Source organism: Ranitomeya variabilis, chromosome 5, assembly GCF_051348905.1.
Source record: "Ranitomeya variabilis isolate aRanVar5 chromosome 5, aRanVar5.hap1, whole genome shotgun sequence".
In the NCBI taxonomy this organism is placed as follows: Eukaryota; Metazoa; Chordata; class Amphibia; order Anura; family Dendrobatidae; genus Ranitomeya; species Ranitomeya variabilis.
Window position 1 is genome coordinate 425,515,821 of NC_135236.1, and position 21,009 is coordinate 425,536,829.

At 43.8% G+C, this 21,009-nt stretch overlaps 2 long non-coding RNA genes across 6 annotated transcripts; one reads left to right on the forward strand and one right to left on the reverse strand.

Moving 5' to 3' along the window:
* Positions 1 to 18,137: 18,137 nt before the first annotated feature.
* On the reverse strand, positions 18,138 to 19,349 carry LOC143773714 (uncharacterized). 3 transcript variants are annotated; one of them, XR_013215323.1, is made up of 5 exons: positions 19,201 to 19,349; positions 19,038 to 19,102; positions 18,884 to 18,953; positions 18,634 to 18,686; positions 18,138 to 18,482 (listed from the first exon to the last, which is right to left on the reverse strand). It is a non-coding gene; the product is annotated as an uncharacterized LOC143773714 (long non-coding RNA). The 3 variants fall into 3 exon arrangements; XR_013215322.1 differs by having other exon boundaries at positions 19,038 to 19,349; XR_013215321.1 differs by having other exon boundaries at positions 18,884 to 19,349.
* Positions 19,350 to 19,471: 122 nt separating this feature from the next.
* Positions 19,472 to 20,765, forward strand: LOC143773715 (uncharacterized). 3 transcript variants are annotated; one of them, XR_013215326.1, is made up of 5 exons: positions 19,472 to 19,620; positions 19,719 to 19,783; positions 19,868 to 19,937; positions 20,135 to 20,187; positions 20,339 to 20,765. It is a non-coding gene; the product is annotated as an uncharacterized LOC143773715 (long non-coding RNA). The 3 variants fall into 3 exon arrangements; XR_013215325.1 differs by having other exon boundaries at positions 19,719 to 19,937; XR_013215324.1 differs by lacking the exon at positions 19,472 to 19,620 and having other exon boundaries at positions 19,627 to 19,937.
* The last annotated feature ends 244 nt before the right edge of the window (positions 20,766 to 21,009 follow it).

Consider the following 21,009-nt stretch of genomic DNA (forward strand, 5'->3'; position numbering starts at 1 on the left):
TTCCAGCACATTTTGCTTTCAAAAAGTAAAATGGCGCTCCTTCCCTTCCGCACTCTGCGGTGCGCCCAAAATTTTTTCTACATTCCAAAATTCCTGTGAAGCACCTGAAGGATTAATAAACTTCTTGAATGTGGTTTTGAGCACCTTGAGGGGAGCAGTTGTTAGAATTGTGTCACTTTTGGGTATCTTCTGTCGTTTAGACCCCTCAAAGTGACTTCAAATGTGATGTGGTCCCTATAAAAAAAGGTTTATAACTTCCGAACCACAAACATTTTTTTGTTCCAAAATTGTGCTGATGTAAAGTAGACATGTGGGAAATACTGCTTATTAAGTATTTTGTGTGACATATCTCTGTGATTTAAGGGCATGAAAATTTAAAGTTGGAAAATTGTGAAAATTTTCGCCAAATTTTCATTTTTTTCACAAATAAACGCAAATAATATCAAATATATTTTACCACTACCAACTACCATGAAGTACAATATGTCTTGAAAAAGCTATCTCATAATAACCAGGATCTGTTGAATGATTTCAGAGTTATTACTTCAGAAAAGGACAGTGGTCAGAATTGAAAAAATTGGCCTGGTCATTAATGGGCAAACCACCCTCGGGGGTAAAGGGGTTAAAACATTCTCGCTCTCTCATTTTTCTGGCTCTTGGCAAATAATAATTCTGGTAATCATAATTGACCTAAAACGGGAAACATTTATTCCGATTTAACGTCAGATATTGAAAAAACTTGTAGATGTGTCTTTTTATAAAGTGTATGTAAACTTCTGGTATAGCCTATGAACATCACATTGATAAGTATCATTTCATTTTATCTCCTGTATTGCTCTCCCTTTGTCTTCCCTACTAGATAGTTGGACTATATCTAACATAGGATGTCCTACGAATATGCATTATAATAGGGACATACTGTATATGGATATCTAGGGAGAGCTGCCGTGGAGAGGAGGTGCCGAAAACCTCACAACTAGGATCCAACCTCCGCGGTCAGACAGATATTTCAAGGGCATCTCAGGGATACATAAGCCATGCGGTATCACCTGGGGTGAATATATAGTATACATACAACACTATAAAGCAGTATTTTTTAGTTCTGCAGACAAGTTATTGTTTTTATTTATGTAATCTCTTACTGATCTGGTTCTGCATATTAGTCAATGTGTGCACATATGTTATTGTCTAATACTGTCTGTACATACAGTATGTATTTCTCTAATCCAGTACTGATCTGGCTTTTTAGTTTATCTACTGTATACAGTATATGAGTATAAGTTATCAATATCTATACATTTAGACAATTTTCTGATCCAGTATTATACTTGTCTTATGGAGTAGTATATTTGCGTATACATATACCCTTCTAATCCAGTATTGATCTGGTCACCCAGATATCCACCATTTTCTAATCTAGTATAAATCTGTCATTGTTCACCAATTTATCTGTGTATGCGTATGTTGCTTTAATCCAGTATTGATTTGCCAATACAGACACTCCTGGTCTGATTGACGGACTTTCATTCCTAAGTAGTGGGCTAATTCTTTTAGGCAAATTTTTTGGGGTGTCTAGCTCTTTGCACTGTAGGGAGTTGGGTGCTTTGTATTAATTAATAAACATTAACTGTCAAATTTGTATAGTATTTTTTTTTCTTAGTGGGGCACTAATTAAGACTCTAATAAAGTTACTAGTGCCCATGCCTTTGAGTAATATGCTATTGTGGGGGGAGGAACAGTTGCATATTTAGTACTGGGATCCATGAGACTCTAGCTATGCCACTGGTTCAGCTTAGGGTTAGTAAAAACAAAACACCTCTGGTATAGTTGCATTACTGACACCTCTGTCCTGTTTCACTGGTGCCACCTATTCATGGTGCATAAGACCTGCAAAATTTGAACATGAGGTTATGTGGATTCACCCACAATACTCTCTACTGTAAAACAAAGGAATGGAAAAATATTTTATTTCTCAAAAATTATACCTTTTATTGTGTTATCCTTCATATTAATTATTCAAATTAGTTTTTAAAAAGCTAGCTATGCTAAAAACATGTTCAAATTATTGAATATGAAAAAAAACAGAGAATCTATGACTTACATATGTTTCCATTTGAAATGTTCAGACAGTTTGTAACTTTTCCACTGGGGAGAGCTCTAGGCTATTTTATAAAATGTTCCAGCTTGCGAGTAGTAAGACAGTCTTACACTAGTTAATCAGTAGCCGGCTGTACAGGATAATGTGCCTGATTGTATTTGAAGAACATACCTATGCTATTATAATAAACAGATCCATTTATATTTAGAACTTATGAACATCTTAGCATAAATAATTACCCATATTTAATACTCTGTTGCTATATCATCAGCTATATCAACGTGATTAATATTAGTATACAGTACAGACCAAAAGTTTGGACAGATCTTCTCGTTTAAAGATTTTTCTGTATCTTCATGACTATGAAAATTGTACATTCACACTGAAGGCATCAAAACTATGAAGTAACACATGTGGAATTATATACTTAGCAAAGAAGTGTGAAACAACTGAAATTATGTCTTATATTCTAGGTTCTTCAAAGTAGCCACCTTTTGCTTTGATGACTGCTTTGCACACTCTTGGCATGCTCTTGATGACCTTCAAAAGGTAGTCACCAGGAATGGTTTTCACTTCACAGGTGTGCCCTGACAGGTTTAATAAGTGGGATTTCTTGCCTTATAAATGGGGTTGGGACAATCAGGTGTGTTGTGCAGAAGTCTGGTGGATGCACAGCTGATAGTCCTACTGAATAGACTATTAGAATTTGTATTATGGCAAGAAAAAAGCAGCTAAGTAAAGAAAAACGAGTGGCCATCATTACTTTAAGAAATGAAGGTCAGTCAGTCCGAAAAATTGGGAAAACTTTGAAAGTGTCCCCAAGTGCAGTGGCAAAAACCATCAAGCGCTACAAAAAAAACTGATTCACATGAGGACCACCCCAGGAAAGGAAGACCAAGAGTCACCTCTGCTTCTCAGGATAAGTTTATCAGAGTCACCAGCCTCAGGTTAACAGCAGCTCAGATTAGAGACCAGGTCAATGCCACACAGAGTTCTAGCAGCAGACACATCTCTACAACAACTGTTAAGAGGAGACTTTGAGCAGCAGGCCTTCATGGTAAAATAGCTGCTAGGAAACCATTGCTAAGGACAGGCAACAAGCAGAAAAGCCTTGTTTGGGATAAAGAACACAAAGAATGGACATTAGACCAGTAGAAATCTGTGCTTTGGTCTGATGTGTCCAAATTTGAGATTTTTGGTTCCAACCACCGTGTCTTTGTGCGATGCAGAAAAGGTGAAAGGATGGACTCTACATGTCGGGTTTCCATCGTGAAGCATGGAGGAGGAGGTGTGATGGTGTGGGGGTGCTTTGCCGGTGATATTGTTGGGGATTTATTCAAAATTGAAGGCATACTGAACCAGCATGGCTACCACAGCATTTTGCAGCGGCATGCTATTCCATCCGGTTTGTGTTTAGTTGGACCATCATTTATTTTTCAACAGGACAATGACCCCTAAACACACCTCCAGGCTGTGTAAGGACGATTTGACCAAAAAGGAGAGTGATGGGGTGCTACGCCAGATGACCTGGCCTCCACAGTCACCAGACCTGAACCCAATTGAGATGGTTTGGGGTGAGCTGGACTGCAGAGTGAAGGCAAAAGGGCCAACAAGTGCTTAGCACCTTTGGGAACTCCTTCAAGATTGTTGGAAGACCATTCCCGGTGACTACCTCTTGAAACTCATCAAGAGAATGTCAAGAGTGTGCAAAGCAGTCATCAAAGCAAAAGGTGGCTACTTTAAAGAACCTAGAATATAAGACATATTTTCAGTTGTTTCACACTTTTTTGTTAAGTATATAATTCCACATGTTAATTCATAGTTTTGATGCCTTCAGTGTGAATATACAATTTTCATAGTCATGAAAATACAGAAAAATCTTTAAAAGAGAAGGTGTGTCCAAACTTTTGGTCTGTACTATATATATATATATATATATATATATATATATATATATATATATACATACATACATACACCGAGATAACATCACTATCATATGACTGTCATGCTTTGTAGAGCTCACTCATTGCTTCTTTGCATACGGCTGCAAACACAGCTCTTCCATCTCCCGTCACATATTTCCCTCCAGAGCTCTCCTTTGTATCTGTATCTGTAACAGTCAAGGATGAGGGATAATCTTTACTGCCAGGGCTAATATTCTGGTGCTTTCTTTTACTTCTATTTTCCTGTTTTGGGTTTGCCCTATGACATTCTGGGTAGGGTTTTACATGTTCACCCTTCACTGCACTTGCTTGCTGGCTATACCTCTCGGTAGATGTGTGTTCAGGAGTTCAAGCCCTTCAGCTAAGGGGTTTACCTTGTTTGATAAACTCCAGCTGTATTCCTGCAGTGAGTCTGTTTGATTACCTTCCCAGCACCTTTTCCTTTTACCACTGTTAGGTTTCTGGGGGATTACTTGTTCCTTTTATTCTGGATCCCCTTAGTTTTCCCCCTCTAGTGGACAATCTCTTTAATGTGATATTCTCTAGTTACAATGATACTGAAGGGATACATTATACTATTCGCAGTGGTTTAGGGTATTGACAGTTATTTGAAGTATTTCTGGTGTGCTAATGAAAATATTCCTGTGGGATAAGCCAGTAAAAGATTAATTATAAGATCTTAGTGGGATAAGTGAAGAGTCTACGCGAGCTCAAAGAACACTGGATTTTGTCCGTTGCAGCTGAAAGGAGGACACCGGTAAATCAGGGGAGGACTCCTGAGGAGATCATTTGCATATTCTCAGTGCATTCTGGGATAAGTGAAGAGTCTCTGCGGGCTCAAAGAACACTGGATATTGGCCATTTCAGCTGAAAGGAGGACATTGTTAAACCGCACACCTAGCGGCTCGCAAATTTTTACACGTTTTTCACCGCTTTAATATCTCTTTAACAGTAAGAACATGGAAGAGGCCAGGAGCCATTTGGTGAGCTGCATTTCTTGCTACATGTTCACAGACTTACCAGAGGAAAAGCCAAACTTCACATGCCAGAAATGCAAGCTTGTGTCCCTGTTGGAGGAAAAGCTGCAAAATCTAGAAGAAAGATTAGCTACATTGAAAACCATTAAGGAAGGTGAAGAGTTCTTAAGGTACCTTCACACTAAGCGACTTTGCAGCGAGAACAACGACGATCCGTGACGTTGCAGCGTCCTGGATAGCGATCTCGTTGTGTTTGACACACAGCAGCGATCTGGATCCCACTGTGATATCGCTGGTCAGAGCTAGAAGTCCAGAACTTTATTTCGTCGCTGATCACCCGCTGTCATCGCTGGATCGGTGTGTGTGACACCGATCCAGCGATGTGTTCACTTGTAACCAGGGTAAATATCGGGTTACTAAGTGCAGGGCCACGCTTAGTAACCCGATATTTACCCTGGTTACCATTGTAAAAGTTAAAAAAAAACACTACATACTCACCTTCTGATGTCTGTCACGTCCCCCGCCGGCGGCTTCCCTGCACTGAATGTGTCAGCGCCGGCCGACCGTAAAGCAGAGCACAGCGGTGATGTCACTACGGCTGCCGGCGCTGACACATTCAGTCAGTGCAGGAAGCTCTCGGCAGCAGCGTGTAACCCTGTGGACGCCGGTAGACGTGACAGACATCAGAAGGTGAGTATGTAGTGGTTTTTTTTACTTTTACAATGGTAACCAGGGTAAATATCGGGTTGCTAAGCACGGCCCTGCACTTAGTAACCCGATATTTACACTGGTTACCTGGGTGCTGCAGGGAGACTTCGGCATCGTGGAAGACAGTTTCAACTATGCCGAAGTCGTTCCCCTGATCGTTGGTCGCTGGAGAGAGCTGTCTGTGTGACAGCTCCCCAGCGACCACACAACGACTTACCAACGATCGCATTGCTGGTCGTGATCGTTGGTAATTCGTTTAGTGTAACGGTACCTTTAGACAGAGCAGAATTATCTCTTCATGTTACAGAAAGAGAAGAAATTCAAAGTGCACCTGAAGAAACAGAGGAATGAAGGCATGTGACACAGAGAAGCAGGAGGATCGGGAGGCAGTCAGCACCCATACTGCTCAGGAACCAGTACAAGGCTCTCACGCTGGGGAACAATGAATAAATACATCAAGATAAGACTTTACCCACAAAGAACAACCTTGTACACCTTCAGAGTCCTCTTGGATGGAGAAAGAAAAATGTTGTGAAGAAGAAACGGAGAGTTGTTGTCATGGGGGATTCCCTGTTGAGAGGAACAGAGGCCGCTATCTGCAGACCGGATATAACCTCAAGAGAAATGTGCTGCCTCCCAGGTGCAAAAATTAAGGATGTGTCTGACAGGGTATCAGGACTCTTCAGACCTACAGATGACCACCCATTCATGCTAATACATACTGCAGGGCACGACTCAGATTATCTAAAGCTGACAATGAATTAAGGCTTGCAAGAGACGTCAAAAGCAGTAAAAAAGGATTTTGGGTATATGTCAAAAGTAAAAGAAAATTCAAAGGTGCTATAGGATTTTTACAGGACGAAAATGATGAAATGGTAAGAAAGGATGTTGAGAATGCCGAACTTTTAAATTCCTATTTTGCATCTGTTTTCTCTCAGAAAGGAAATGTAATATCAATAGTGTTGAGCATTCTGATACCGCAAGTATCGGGTATCAGCCGATATTTGCTGTATCGGAATTCCGATACCGAGTTCTGATATTTTTGTGATATCGGAAATCGGAATCGGAAGTTCCCAGTGTATGGTTCCCAGGGTCTGGAGGAGAGGAGACTCTCCTTCAGGCCCTGGGATCCATATTCATGTAAAAAATAAAGAATAAAAAAAAAAATATGGATATACTCACCCCTCCGGCGGACCCTGGACCTTGCCAATGTAACCGGCAGCCTCCGTTCCTAAGAATGCAGTGAGTGTAGGACCTGTGATGACGTCGCGGCTTGTGATTGGTCGCGTGAGTGGTCACATGAGCGGTCACGCGACCAATCACAAGCCGCGACGTCATCGAAGGTCCTTCACTCTGCATTCTTAGGAACGGAGGCTGCCGGTTACATCGCTAAGGTCCAGGGTCCGCCGGAGGGGTGAGTATATCCATATTTTTTAATTTTATTCTTTATTTTTTACATGAATATGGATCCCAGGGCCTGAAGGAGAGTTTCCTCTCCTTCAGACCCTGGGAACCATCCAGGATACCTTCCCATATTTGTGTCCCATTGACTTGTATTGGTATCGGGTATCGGTATCGGCGAGATCCGATATTTTGCCGGTATCGGCAGATCCAATCCGATACCGATACTTTCGAATATCGGAAGGTCTCGCTCAACACTAAATATCAACTGATCTTCACTATCCTATTAAAGGAGTAGAATAATCCAGGATATCTATAAACAGACAGAAAGATAGTGCGTAAACACTTAGCTAACAAATGAATTCAAGACCCCAGGTCCAGATGAATTACACCCCAGAGTACTGAAGGAGATAGCAGAAGACATTTTTTGAACCACTCTCCATAATCTTTGAAAATTCTTGGAGAACAGGAGAAGTCGCAGAAGACTAGAGAATAGCAAGTGTTGTTCCCATCTTCAAAAAGAGGAAGAGGGTGGACCCAGGGAACTATAGGCCGGTGAGTCTGACTTCCATACCAGGAAAGATCTTTGAACAAATTACTAAACAACATGTATGTAAGTACCTGAATAAGAATGAAGTGATTAACCAGAGTCAGCATGGGTTTGTAACTAATAAGTCATGTCAGACTAACTTAATTTCCTTCTATGACAAAATCACTGACTGGGTAGATCAGGAAAATGCTGTAGATATAGTATATCTTGACTTCAACAAAGCATTTGACAAAGTATCTCACACTATCCTTATTGAAAAAATGACTAAGTATGGAATGGACATGTCAACTGTTAGGTGGATTCATAACTGGCTTAGTGATCAGACCCAAAGTGTGGTCATAAATGGTTGCACATCCAGTTGGAAGAATGTCTCAAGTGGGGTACCACAGGATTCTGTCCTGAGCCCTGTATTGTTCTACATCTTTATCAGTGATTTAGATGAAGAAATTGAGGATACACTAATTAAATTTGCTGATGACACAAAGCTAAGAGGGCTAGCTCATACTAGAGAAGAGAGAGAGTGGATTCAAAAAGATATAAATAACTGGAGCACTGGGCAACAACTAACAGAATGGTTTCTAACAAGGAAAAATGCAAAGTACTACATCTGGGCAATAAAAATTGAAAAATGCATATACAGAATGGGAGGAATAGGGCTAAGCAACAGCCCATGTGAAAAAGACTTGGGTATACTAATAGATCATAAACTGAACATGAGTCAACAGTGTGATGCAGCAGCAAAAAAGGCAAATGCAATTCTGGGATGTATTAACAGAAGCATACAGTCTAGATCACGCAAAGTCATTATTGCCCTCTACTCCTCTTTGGTCAGACCTCACCTGGAATACTGTGTCCAGTTTTGGGCACCACATTTTAAAAAAAGACATCAACAAACTGGAGCAAGTTCAGAGAAGAGCAACCAGAATGGTGACCGGTCTGCAAACCATGTCCTATGAGGAACGGTTACAGGATTTGGGAATGTTTAACTTGCAAAAAAGAAGACTGAGAGGAGATTTAATAGCTGTCTATAAATATCTCAAGGGCTGTCACATTGTAGAAGGATCATCTTTATTCTCATTTGCACAAGGAAAGATTAGAAGCAATGGGATGAAACTGAATGGGAGGAGACACAGATTAGATATTAGAAAAACATTTTTTGACTGTGATCAATGAGTGGAACAGGCTGCCACGAGAGGTTGTGAGTTCTCCTTCCATGGCATATGGAAAGGCCACCCTATAGTCAGTTTGGAGGAAGACGATGTTGAAGTTGGATCATGTTTTGACACCTTTCATATTCCAGACAATGTTCAATGGTACCATACAAAACAACAAAATTAACCTTTACTTGTTTGTTGTTGGCTAGTTTTCTCTATTATGGCTACGATTTGTGACTGTGAATACCTGAATATCTAGTTCAATTTTATTACTGGCACTATTCCTTTCCTGGATGCAACTACAGGGACTTTTCCAATTACTATTATTCTGTAATTGTAATTATTATTAAAAGTTATGTTTTAGGGGTTTTCTTCAAATATTTGTTTATTTATACTGATTACTATAAAAAAAAAATTATCATTTGTTTTTCTAAATTCTGTTAACAGGGGTTCTTTTAACCCCTTCCCGACATCTGACGTTATAGTACGTCAGATGTCGGGTCCCCTGCTTTGATGTGCGCTCCGGCGGTGAGCGCACATCAAAGTCGCGACATGTCAGCTGTTTTTTACAGCTGACATGTGCGCGCAATAGCGGCGGGTGAAATCGCGATCACCCGCCGCTATTAACTAGTTAAATGCCGCTGTCAAACGCAGACAGCGGCATTTAACTACCGCATCCGGCCGTGCGGCCGGATATGAGCGCATCGCCGACCCCCGTCACATGATCGGGGGTCGGCGATGCTTGTACATTGTAACCATAGAGGTCCTGGAGACCTCTATGGTTACTGATCGCCGGTGGCTGTGAGCGCCACCCTGTGGTCGGCGCTCACAGCACACCGGCATTTCTGCTGTGTAGCAGCGATCTTATGATCGCTGCTGCATAGCAGAGCCGATTGCGTTGTGCCTGCTTCTAGCCTCCCATGGAGGCTATAGAAGCATGGCAAAAGTAAAAAAAAAAGTAAAAAAAATGTGAAAAAAATTAAAAAAATATAAAAGTTTAAATCACCCCCCTTTCGCCCCAATCAAAATAAATCAATAAAAAAAACCCCAACCTACACATATTTGGTATCGCCGCGTTCAGAATCGCCCGATCTATCAATAAAAAAAAGCATTAACCTGATCGCTAAACGGCGTAATGAGAAAAAAAATCGAAACGCCAGATTTACGTTTTTTTGGTCGCCACGACATTGCATTAAAATGCAATAACGGGCGATCAAAAAAACGTATCTGCACCAAAATGCTATCATTAAAAATGCCAGCTCGGCACGCAAAAAATAAGCCCTCACCTGACCCCAGATCACGAAAAATGGAGACGCTACGAGTATCGGAAAATGGCGCAATTTTGTTTTGTTTTGTTTTTTGCAAAGTTTGGAATTTTTTTTCACCACTTAGGTGAAAAATAACCTAGTCATGTTAGGTGTCTATGAACTCGTACTGACCTGGAGAATCATAACGGCAGGTCAGTTTTAGCATTTAGTGAACCTAGCAAAATAGGCAAGCAAAAAACAAGTGTGGGATTGCACTTTTTTTGCAATTTCACTGCACTTGGAATTTTTTTCCCGTTTTCTAGTACACGACATGGTAAAACCAATGATGTCGTTCAAAAGTACAACTCGTCCCGCAAAAAATAAGCCCTCACATGGCCAAATTGACGGAAAAATAAAAAAGTTATGGCTCTGGGTAGCAGAGCCAATCGCGTGGTGCCAGCTTCTAGTCTCCTATGGAGGCTACTGAAGCATGGCAAAAGTTAAAAAAAAAGTAAAAAAAATGTGAAAAAAATAAAAAAAATATAAAAGTTTAAATCACCCCCCTATCGCCCCATTCAAAATAAATCAATAAAAAAAAAAAATCAAACCTACACATATTTGGTATCACCACGTTTAGAATCGCCCGATCTATCAATAAAAAAAGCATTAACCTGATCGCTAAACAGGGTAGCAAGAAAAAAAAATTGAAACGCCAGAATTATTTTTTTGGTCGCCGCGACATTGCATTAAAATGCAATAACGGGCAATCAAAAGAACTTAGGCTAGTTTCACATTTGCGTTTAAAAACGCAGCGTTTAAAACGCAAACGCAGGTGGTGAAAAAATGCATGTAAACGCGTGCAAACGCTGCGTTTATTAGACGCATGCGTTTTCTCATGCGGTGTCATTGAGACACATTATATATTTATATTTACTTCAACGCGATATAGCAGAAAAGCCGATTGCCGGCTTTTCATTTCTCCTGCCTAAACCCGACATGATATGAGACATGGTTTACATACAGTAAACCATGTCATATCCCCCCTTTTTTTTTCATATTCCACACTACTAATGTTAGTAGTGTGTATGTGCAAAATTTCGGCGCTGTAGCTATTAAATTTAAGCGTTAAATCGCGGAAAAAATTGGTGTGGGCTCCCGCGCAATTTTCTCCACCAGAGTGGTAAAGGCAGTGAGTGAGGGCAGATATTAATAGCCTGGAGAGGGTCGACGGTTATTGGCCCCCCCCGGCTAAAAACATCTGCCCCCAGACACTCCAGAAAAGGCACATCTGGAAGATGCGTCTATTCTGGCACTTGGCCACTCTTCCCACTCCCGTGTAGCGGTGGGATAAGGGGTAATGAAGGGTTAATGTCACCTTGCTATTGTAAGGTGACATTAAGCCGGATTAATAATGGAGAGGCGTCAATTATGACACCTATCCATAATTAATCCAATTGTATGAAATGGTTTAAAAAAACACACACACAATATTGCAAAGTATTTTAATGAAATAAACACACAGGTTGTTGTAATATTTTATTGCTCTCTCAATCCACCTGAAGACCATCATTCTGTAACAAATTAAAAATAATAAACCAACAATATACATACCTTCCGTAGATCTGTAACGTCCCACGATGTAAATCCATCTGAAGGGGTTAAAATATTTTACAGGCAGGAGCTCTGCTATAATGCAGCTGTGCTCCTGCCTGTAAACCCCGGGGAATGAAGGTAATGTAGGTCAATGACCTGTAGTCATTTATGCTTGAAAAAGACCGATACACGGTCGAAATGTTGCTGTTACATGGCTGGAATAAAGATTTATTTTGGATTATAACACCCGGTTGGAGCGCTGTTCTTATGATCTTCTGATTACATGCAATACCCAGGAGGGTTCCCTGGACTCTGAACGAGCGCCCTAAACAGTGAGTGCTGGCAGTCATTTCTCTGATTTATATGGTAAAACCAATGATGTCATTGAAAAATGCAACTCGTCCCACAAAAAATAAGCCCTCACATGGCCATATTGACCAAAAAATAAAAAAGTTATGGCTCTGAGAAGCAGGGGAGCGAAAAACGAACACGGAAAAATGGAAAATCCCAAGGTCATGAAGGGGTTAATAGAAAAAAAAACAGAGTTACAAAATATTAAAAGAAATTACCTTACTTTAGCACACTACAGATTGTTGACTATTCTCTGTTACTGGACCATAAATGCTGACAAAGTATATCGCTTTATGTGCTCCCAACATTCATAGGTGAAAGGGATGACACAGGCAGATGCCCACAGGCACTGAAAAGACCCATAACATAGTGTAGGGGTTGTACTTACTCAGGTGCGGCGGGAGACACTCAGGAGACACGTTCCATTAAACGTTCACAGGGTTTATTGCTCCATAAACCACAGAGCAAAACAGAAAACAAATAGCCTTTAGCTCAGGCAAAAGAAAATACAAATGTCCAGTCCTTCAGGCTCAGTCCTGGAGCCTTAACACACTCTGGAGGCTTTCACCTCCCCACATACATGTTAAGCATTAGCCTCTATTTTATAGATCTAACCACACCCACGAACCCATCACATGACTAGACATGTGGTTGTGACATCACCATAGGTCCTGAAACACATATAGAGATGTATGGTTATGCCCCTTACCCAGGGGTGAGGTATATGGGTAGCCAGACCCTCCCATCTCTCATAGCTACCCGTAACCTGGACCCAAGTATACTAAACAATTCCTTATTGCTTTATGTGCATTAAAGAAAACACTCCGGGTTACATCACAGCGACAAGCCATCTATGTGACATATACCTCCCGTCGATTATACAACCTTTAGCCATGCTACATACCTCCCCCTCTGCCTAAATCCGTCGGGCTTGGCATTTTCTCCTACTAGACAAGGGATTCTTGATAGGGCATCAGCATTACCGTGCAGCTTCCCGGCCCTGTGTTCCACATGGAAACTGAAGTCCTGCAGGGCTAAGAACCAACGGGTGACCCTAGCATTTCTACCCTTTGTTTCCCTCATCCATCTAAGTGGGGCATGGTCGGATATCAGTCTAAATTTACATCCCAGCAGATAGTACCGTAACGCGTCCACCGCCCACTTTATGGCCAAACACTCCTTCTCTACGACTGAGTAATTCCTTTCAGACGAGGTCAGCTTCCTACTCAGATAGAGAACAGGATGCTCCTCCCCATGTAGCTCTTGGGAAAGGACTGCTCCTACCCCAACATCTGAGGCATCTGTCTGAAGAATAAACTCTTTCATAAAGTTTGGGGCCATCAGAACGGGTTGCTTACACAGAGCCCCTTTCATTTCTTGGAAGGCTGACTCTGTCTCTTCGGACCATTTAACCATTACTCATTTTGTCCCTTTTAGCAGATCAGTCAGAGGTGCAGCCACCGTGGCGAAGTTTGGGATGAACCTCCTGTAATATCCCACGATCCCCAGAAAGGCATTAACTTGCTTTTTGGAGAGTGGTTTTGGCCATGTTTGAATTGCCTCCACTTTACTAATTTGGGGGTTTATTTCCCCACGACCCACAACATATCCTAGGTACTTAGCTTCTTCCTTACCCAAGGCACACTTCTTCTGGTTTATTGTAAACCCCGCTTCCCTTAGAGCATCAAACACTGCTTGGACTTTTTCCAGATGACTCTCCCAGTCCGGGCTAAAGATGATGATATCATCCAGGTACGCAGCAGCGTATGGCTTATGGGGTGCAAGGATTCTATCCATAGCCCTCTGGAAGATCGCTGGAGCTCCCTGTAGGCCAAACGGCATCCGGACATACTGGAAGCATCCATCTGGTGTAGAAAATGCCATCTTCTCCTTGGCTTCCTGTGCCATGTGGATCTGCCAATACCCCTTCGTCAAATCCAAGGTGGTTATATACCTGGCGGGCCCAAGTCTTTAGATGAGCTCATCAACGCGTGGCATGGGATATGCGTCGAACTTGGAGACCTCATTCAACTTCCGATAGTCGTTGCAAAACCTCCACTCCCCATCAGGTTTTGGGACTAGGACAATTGGGCTGAACCAACCGCTCTTGGATTCCTCAATGACTCCAAGCTTCAACATACGCTCCACCTCCTTGGAGATTACTTCTTGACGGGCCTCAGGAATTCAATAGGGCTTCACGTTCACCCACACATGTGGCTCTGTCAGGACCTCTTGCTCTATGACCTTCGTTCACCCTGGCAACTCTGAAAACAGGTCCCGGTTCTTCTGGAGTAACTCCCGGCACTGCTGTTTCTGGGCCTTCGATAGCGTCTCCACTATAGTAACCCCTCCAACCTCACCTTCTGGGTTGCCCAGCAAACATGGAGTTACTGCCGGCTCTCTATCTTGCCATGGCTTGATGAAGTTGATATGGTAAACTTGGATTGGTTTCCTTCTTCCTGGTTGGTGAATTTTATAGTTTACTTCACCAAGCTTCTTGACCACCTCATATGGCCCTTGCCATTTGGCCAAGAACTTGCTCTCCACCGTCGGAACTAACACAGGAACTCGGTCTCCCGGATTGAACTGCCTAACTCTTGCAGACCGGTTGTAGACCCTGGCCTGAGCTTCTTGTGCCTGGCGGAGGTGTTCTTTCATGATAGGCATCACCTTTGCAATCTTCTGCTGCATCAGGGCCACATGCTCAATGACGCTTCTGTGGGGCGTGACTTCGGCTTCCCAGGTTTCCTTGGCTATATCCAGGAGACCTCGTGGATGTCTGCCATACAGAAGCTCGAACGGTGAGAACCCTGTGGAGGCCTGTGGAACTTCATGAATGGAAAACATCAGAAATGGTAAGAGACAGTCCCAGTCTCTACTGTCTTTCTCTATGGCTTTTCTCAGCATGCTCTTCAGCGTCTTGTTAAATCTTTCAACAAGATCATCTGACTGAGGATGGTACACCGAAGTCCTCAACTGGGAGATTTTCAGGACTTCACACAACTCTCTCATCACCTTGCTCATGAAAGGTGTCCCCTGGTCAGTCAGGATCTCCTTCGGCAAACCTGTCCGGGAAAACACATGGACCAACTCGCGGGCTATACTCTTCGAGGAAGAATTTCTCAGGGGAATTGCCTCAGGATAGCATGTGGCATAGTCCAGGATGACTAATATATATTTATGGCCCCGGGCTGATTTAACTAGGGGGCCGACCAAGCCCATGGCAATTCTCTCGAACGGCACCTCAATAATGGGAAATGGCACAAGGGGGCTCCGGAAATGAGAAGTGGGGGCAGTTAGCTGACGTGTAGGGCAGGACCTGCAATAGATCACTATTTCCCGGTGACACCCAGGCCAATAGAACCTCTGCACAAACCGTTCATGCATTTTTTCCACCCCTAGGTGTCCACCCAAGATGTGTGAATGGGCCATGTCCAACACCTTCTGTCTATATGGACCCGGCACTACCAACTGCTCTACCAACTCCTCCCTTATTTTCGTGACCCGGTACAACAACTCCCCACTCATCAGAAAATAGGGAAATCTTGTATCTTCCCCTGGCTCCTGTGCCACCCCATTAATTACTGTGACATTATTAAAGGCTTCCCTCAGAGTGGAGTCCCTATGTTGGGCAGTCCCAAAATTTCCACTGGCCACCCCTAACTCCAGAATGTCAGATGCAGGGGACGCTTCCTCCTCATCCCCTACCAGGACACAAATAGAAAACCTGTCTGTCTCTGGGTGTGGCGATACCTTTTTAGGGTTCATTGGTTCCCTACTCTTGCTAGCGACCTCAGAACCCTTTCCCCACAGATCCCAAAACAAACAGAAATCCCGGCCAATAATTATAGGGTGTAACAAGTCCTGAACGACGGGGACTCATGGGACTCAGTGCCACACGCCGTTTCAATATCCACCCTGGCCATAGGGTAGTCCTTTGCATCACCATGTATGCGTCGCACGCCGACCTTCTTTCCTGGGAGGAGGTGGAGAGGAAAAGTGGCCCTCACCAGGGTCACTAAGCTCCCCGAGTCTAACAGCGCCATTACTGCTTGACCATTCACCTTAGCGGGACACGCTTGAGGCCCCTCGTTGGGCAGAGAGTTCACACTGCAGGCTGGATATGCATAGTATGAACTACAGCGTCCCATGCTGCAGTCCATCTGCTCAGTGGTCTGGGGACAACGGGCAGCTATATGTCCTAGCCCGTGGCACCTCCAGCAAATAACATCACCCGTAGGGACCTTGGGCACCACCTCCCACCCTTTGTGACCTTGGATGCCCCACCCCTTTTTGGGACTCAGCCCCCTTCTGGGACCCCCAGTATGGCATGGGCTGCCTCCCGAAGGAGCCTTCCATCCCTTGGTATCTCTTGATCAGCCTGACCAGCTCGTCGGCATTCTGGGGATCACCCTGGGCAACCCAAGTCTGTATGGGCCTCAGGAGGGAATGCACAAACCGATCCATCACCACTCGTTCTACCATCTGTGCAGGCGTAGAGGTCTCTGGCTGCAGCCATTTCTGGACCAGGTGCAACAGGTCAAACATTTGGGAGCGAGGCGGTTTATCCCGGTGATAGGCCCAGCAGTGAATTCGCTGTGCCCTGACAGTCAGTGTCACCCCTAAACGTGCAAGAATCTCGCCTTTCAGTTTGTGATTAGTGTTGAGCGATACCATCTGATACTTGAAAGTATCGGTATCGGAAAGTATCGGCCGATACCGGCAAAGTATCGGATCTAATCCGATACCGATACCCGATACCAATACAAGTCAATGGGACTCAAGTATCGGACGGTATCCCTGATGGTTCCCAGGGTCTGAAGGAGAGGAAACTCTCCTTCAGGCCCTGGGATCCATATTAATGTTTAAAATAAAGAATTAAAATAAAAAATACTGATATACTCACCTCTCCGACGCAGCCTGCACCTTACCGAGGGAACCGGCAGCCTTGTTTGCTTAAAATGCGCGCGTTTACTGCCTTCCGTGACGTCACGGCTTCTGATTGGTCGCGTGACGCCCATGTGACCGCAACGCGACCAATCACAAGCCGTGACGTAATTTTCAGGTCCTGAATGCCTAGAATTTGCCTGTTCACTTTTCTGCACTCCCAATAAAAAGACGGACGCTGCCGGATCACAGGTCAGACAGTGTCCACGGTGCCTCCATCTGCCTCATTATAGGGAACCTTCCACCGGGGATTCCATCTGAATCACATATTTCAGAGATTTACACAGAAACCCCGGTGTAAGCGCTCATTGTAGAGCACAGGATAAATGTGTGCCGAGCCTTACTGCGATCTTTGAGAGGCAAAATGAAAAAAAAAAATCAACAGCAGGTGAAGAATTGGATTTATTTATTTTTCACCCCATTCCTCATGTGGTATAAGTGATAAGGTGACTCAGGGGTGGATAAAGGGTAGCCAGGGCCCCAAGCTGTTCAGACACTGTGGGTCCCCGGTCATGTGACGGGGTCATGTGATGGGGTCATGCGACGGGGTCATCATATACCTGAACCAGATTATTCCAGAAAAATAGTTGCTGTGTGAAACTATAACCTGTCAAACATCCATTGATCTAGTCAATTTACCCTTCAGTTAGGAAGAAAAAAAAACACAATACTATCACCATAAGTGCCAGTATTCACAGGAGATCTGTACTTAGTATACAGTGTCTGTGTAGAGGTAATACAGTGATCACCGGTGACATTATACACAGGACCTCTGTATATAGTATACAGTGTATTGTGTCAGTGTATAGTTAACACTGACTCACCAGTGACGTCTCTAGGTGAAGTCCTTCATCTTTCATCCAGCACAGACCGCCATCACTTCATCCAGCCAGGACTTGTCTCTGCAGGAAATAACACAGTTATCTCGAGCTCCGCTAATTTTTCCCAACTTCTACATTACACCACATGAAGAAAAAGAGGCGACATAGTGTCACTCTACACAGTAACAGGACGCCCCCCATTTAAAACAGTGTCCTCAAAAAATAAAATAAATACATCACTGCAGTAATAATATCCCTTAATTAGCCACTATGGTAATAATAATATCCCCCATCCTGGCCCCGTGTATCTCATTCATGGCTTCAGCCATATGTTAATTCTTGGCACTCAGGAGAAATTTGTAGAATGATTCAAAAAGTAGATTTTTATTCTAGTGCATCCAGCTCAACATATAAACGTTTTCGGTCTCGACAACTGAGACCTTCATCAGATATGGTTGTCAAATGCTGTAATGTATATACAAAAGAGATGAGAGAAATATTTTTTAAAATAAAGAAAATACTGTTTGCACAATTATACAAAAACAAAATGATGAATAATATGATCCATATTATACTAAACAAAATGACGGTCTGCATACAAATATCGATAGTAGCATGCAGCGCAGAAGGCAGAAAAAGGTGGATCCGGCCTGAATCAGCGTGCGTTGTGAGTCCTGTTCAACAGAGTGCTGGAGAGTGTACACATGTTAAGGATATACTAGGTAGGAGAGAAAATAAACATGGGTAACATGGAACAGGTAGCATAAGTAGACATCGGGATGTGATCTGGTGATGGATATGATAAGATATAAAGCACACACTGTCCTAGGTAAAGGATACGGGAAGTGGACCAACCTCCACTAGTAGGTGTAGGGCTACGCACAGTGAGCTATCTGTAAACATGAAAGAAATTATACGCATCAGAGTGTACATGGTGGACAAGACAAGAAGGACAAACCATGAGGATGGCACAGTGACGGAACACGAGATAGCCTGTGGAATGCATGCCATAATGACTAACGGGGTGACCACCCTAAAACCAGATTGCTGCTGAGTGATAAACGGGCACCCATGGTCCAGGGAAGTTTACCTGGAGGACACTGGTAGTGTGTATGAGTCACACACTGTGTGTGTAGCCGAGGAGCGGGAGAGCAATGCGTCTGTGAATGCAAAGATATGGGACCGTGTGAGGCAGCTTTAAGGGTACCACAGGAGGCTATCATGGGCCTGGAAGTCAGTCATACCTGAAAGCACTGGACGGCAGTATAGGCGCTTGTGGTAATGCGAGATACTCGCAAAGTGAGGAGCGCTGTGGACAGAAGTTATGAGCAGGGGGGTTAAATAGGACTAAAGCCAACGTGGATAAAGGCCAAGCCAGCGGGGAGCTGGAACCGGTTATGGTATTACCTGGATGTTGCCGCTGTCAGGGGTGGAGAGGACGCTGCGCTGCTGTGCAGGAGGGAGCTCCCGGGGCTGCTAGGGGAAGCGCAGCACTTCCGGGTATAAGAGCACACAGGGAAGAGTCACCTGACGTGTGACGTCATCAGGTCATGTGATCGGAGAGGCCGGCTTATGCGCAGAGGAGCTGAGGGGCTAACAGGGAATCAGCACAGTCTGTTCCCTGTGCTGATTCCCTGTTAGCCCCTCAGCTCCTCTGCGCATAAGCCGGCCTCTCCGATCACATGACCTGATGACGTCACACGTCAGGTGACTCTTCCCTGTGTGCTCTTATACCCGGAAGTGCTGCGCTTCCCCTAGCAGCCCCGGGAGCTCCCTCCTGCACAGCAGCGCAGCGTCCTCTCCACCCCTGACAGCGGCAACATCCAGGTAATACCATAACCGGTTCCAGCTCCCCGCTGGCTTGGCCTTTATCCACGTTGGCTTTAGTCCTATTTAACCCCCCTGCTCATAACTTCTGTCCACAGCGCTCCTCACTTTGCGAGTATCTCGCATTACCACAAGCGCCTATACTGCCGTCCAGTGCTTTCAGGTATGACTGACTTCCAGGCCCATGATAGCCTCCTGTGGTACCCTTAAAGCTGCCTCACACGGTCCCATATCTTTGCATTCACAGACGCATTGCTCTCCCGCTCCTCGGCTACACACACAGTGTGTGACTCATACACACTACCAGTGTCCTCCAGGTAAACTTCCCTGGACCATGGGTGCCCGTTTATCACTCAGCAGCAATCTGGTTTTAGGGTGGTCACCCCGTTAGTCATTATGGCATGCATTCCACAGGCTATCTCGTGTTCCGTCACTGTGCCATCCTCATGGTTTGTCCTTCTTGTCTTGTCTACCATGTACACTCTGATGCGTATAATTTCTTTCATGTTTACAGATAGCTCACTGTGCGTAGCCCTACACCTACTAGTGGAGGTTGGTCCACTTCCCGTATCCTTTACCTAGGACAGTGTGTGCTTTATATCTTATCATATCCATCACCAGATCACATCCCGATGTCTACTTATGCTACCTGTTCCATGTTACCCATGTTTATTTTCTCTCCTACCTAGTATATCCTTAACATGTGTACACTCTCCAGCACTCTGTTGAACAGGACTCACAACGCACGCTGATTCAGGCCGGATCCACCTTTTTCTGCCTTCTGCGCTGCATGCTACTATCGATATTTGTATGCAGACCGTCATTTTGTTTAGTATAATATGGATCATATTATTCATCATTTTGTTTTTGTATAATTGTGCAAACAGTATTTTCTTTATTTTAAAAAATATTTCTCTCATCTCTTTTGTATATACATTACAGCATTTGACAACCATATCTGATGAAGGTCTCAGTTGTCGAGACCGAAAACGTTTATATGTTGAGCTGGATGCACTAGAATAAAAATCTACTTTTTGAATCATTCTACAAATTTCTCCTGAGTGCCAAGAATTATTATATTTGCTACTACGGGTTGGATCCCCTACTTGAGCACCTCCCAAGAATCCCTGAGTGCCGTGGCCAATACTTTCTTCAGCCATATGTTCTCCCATCCTGCCCTCATGAGTATCCATTCTGCCCCATATGATCTCCCCATCCTGCCCTATATGATCTCCCCATCCTGCCCCATCAGTCTCCATTGTATCAATCCTGCCCCATGATCCTGCACAATCTGTCTCCAATCCTGCCCCATGTCTTTCATTCTGCTCATGTCTCCAATCCTGCCCCATCTGTCTCCAGTCCTGCCCCCAGTGTTTCCAGCATCTCTGC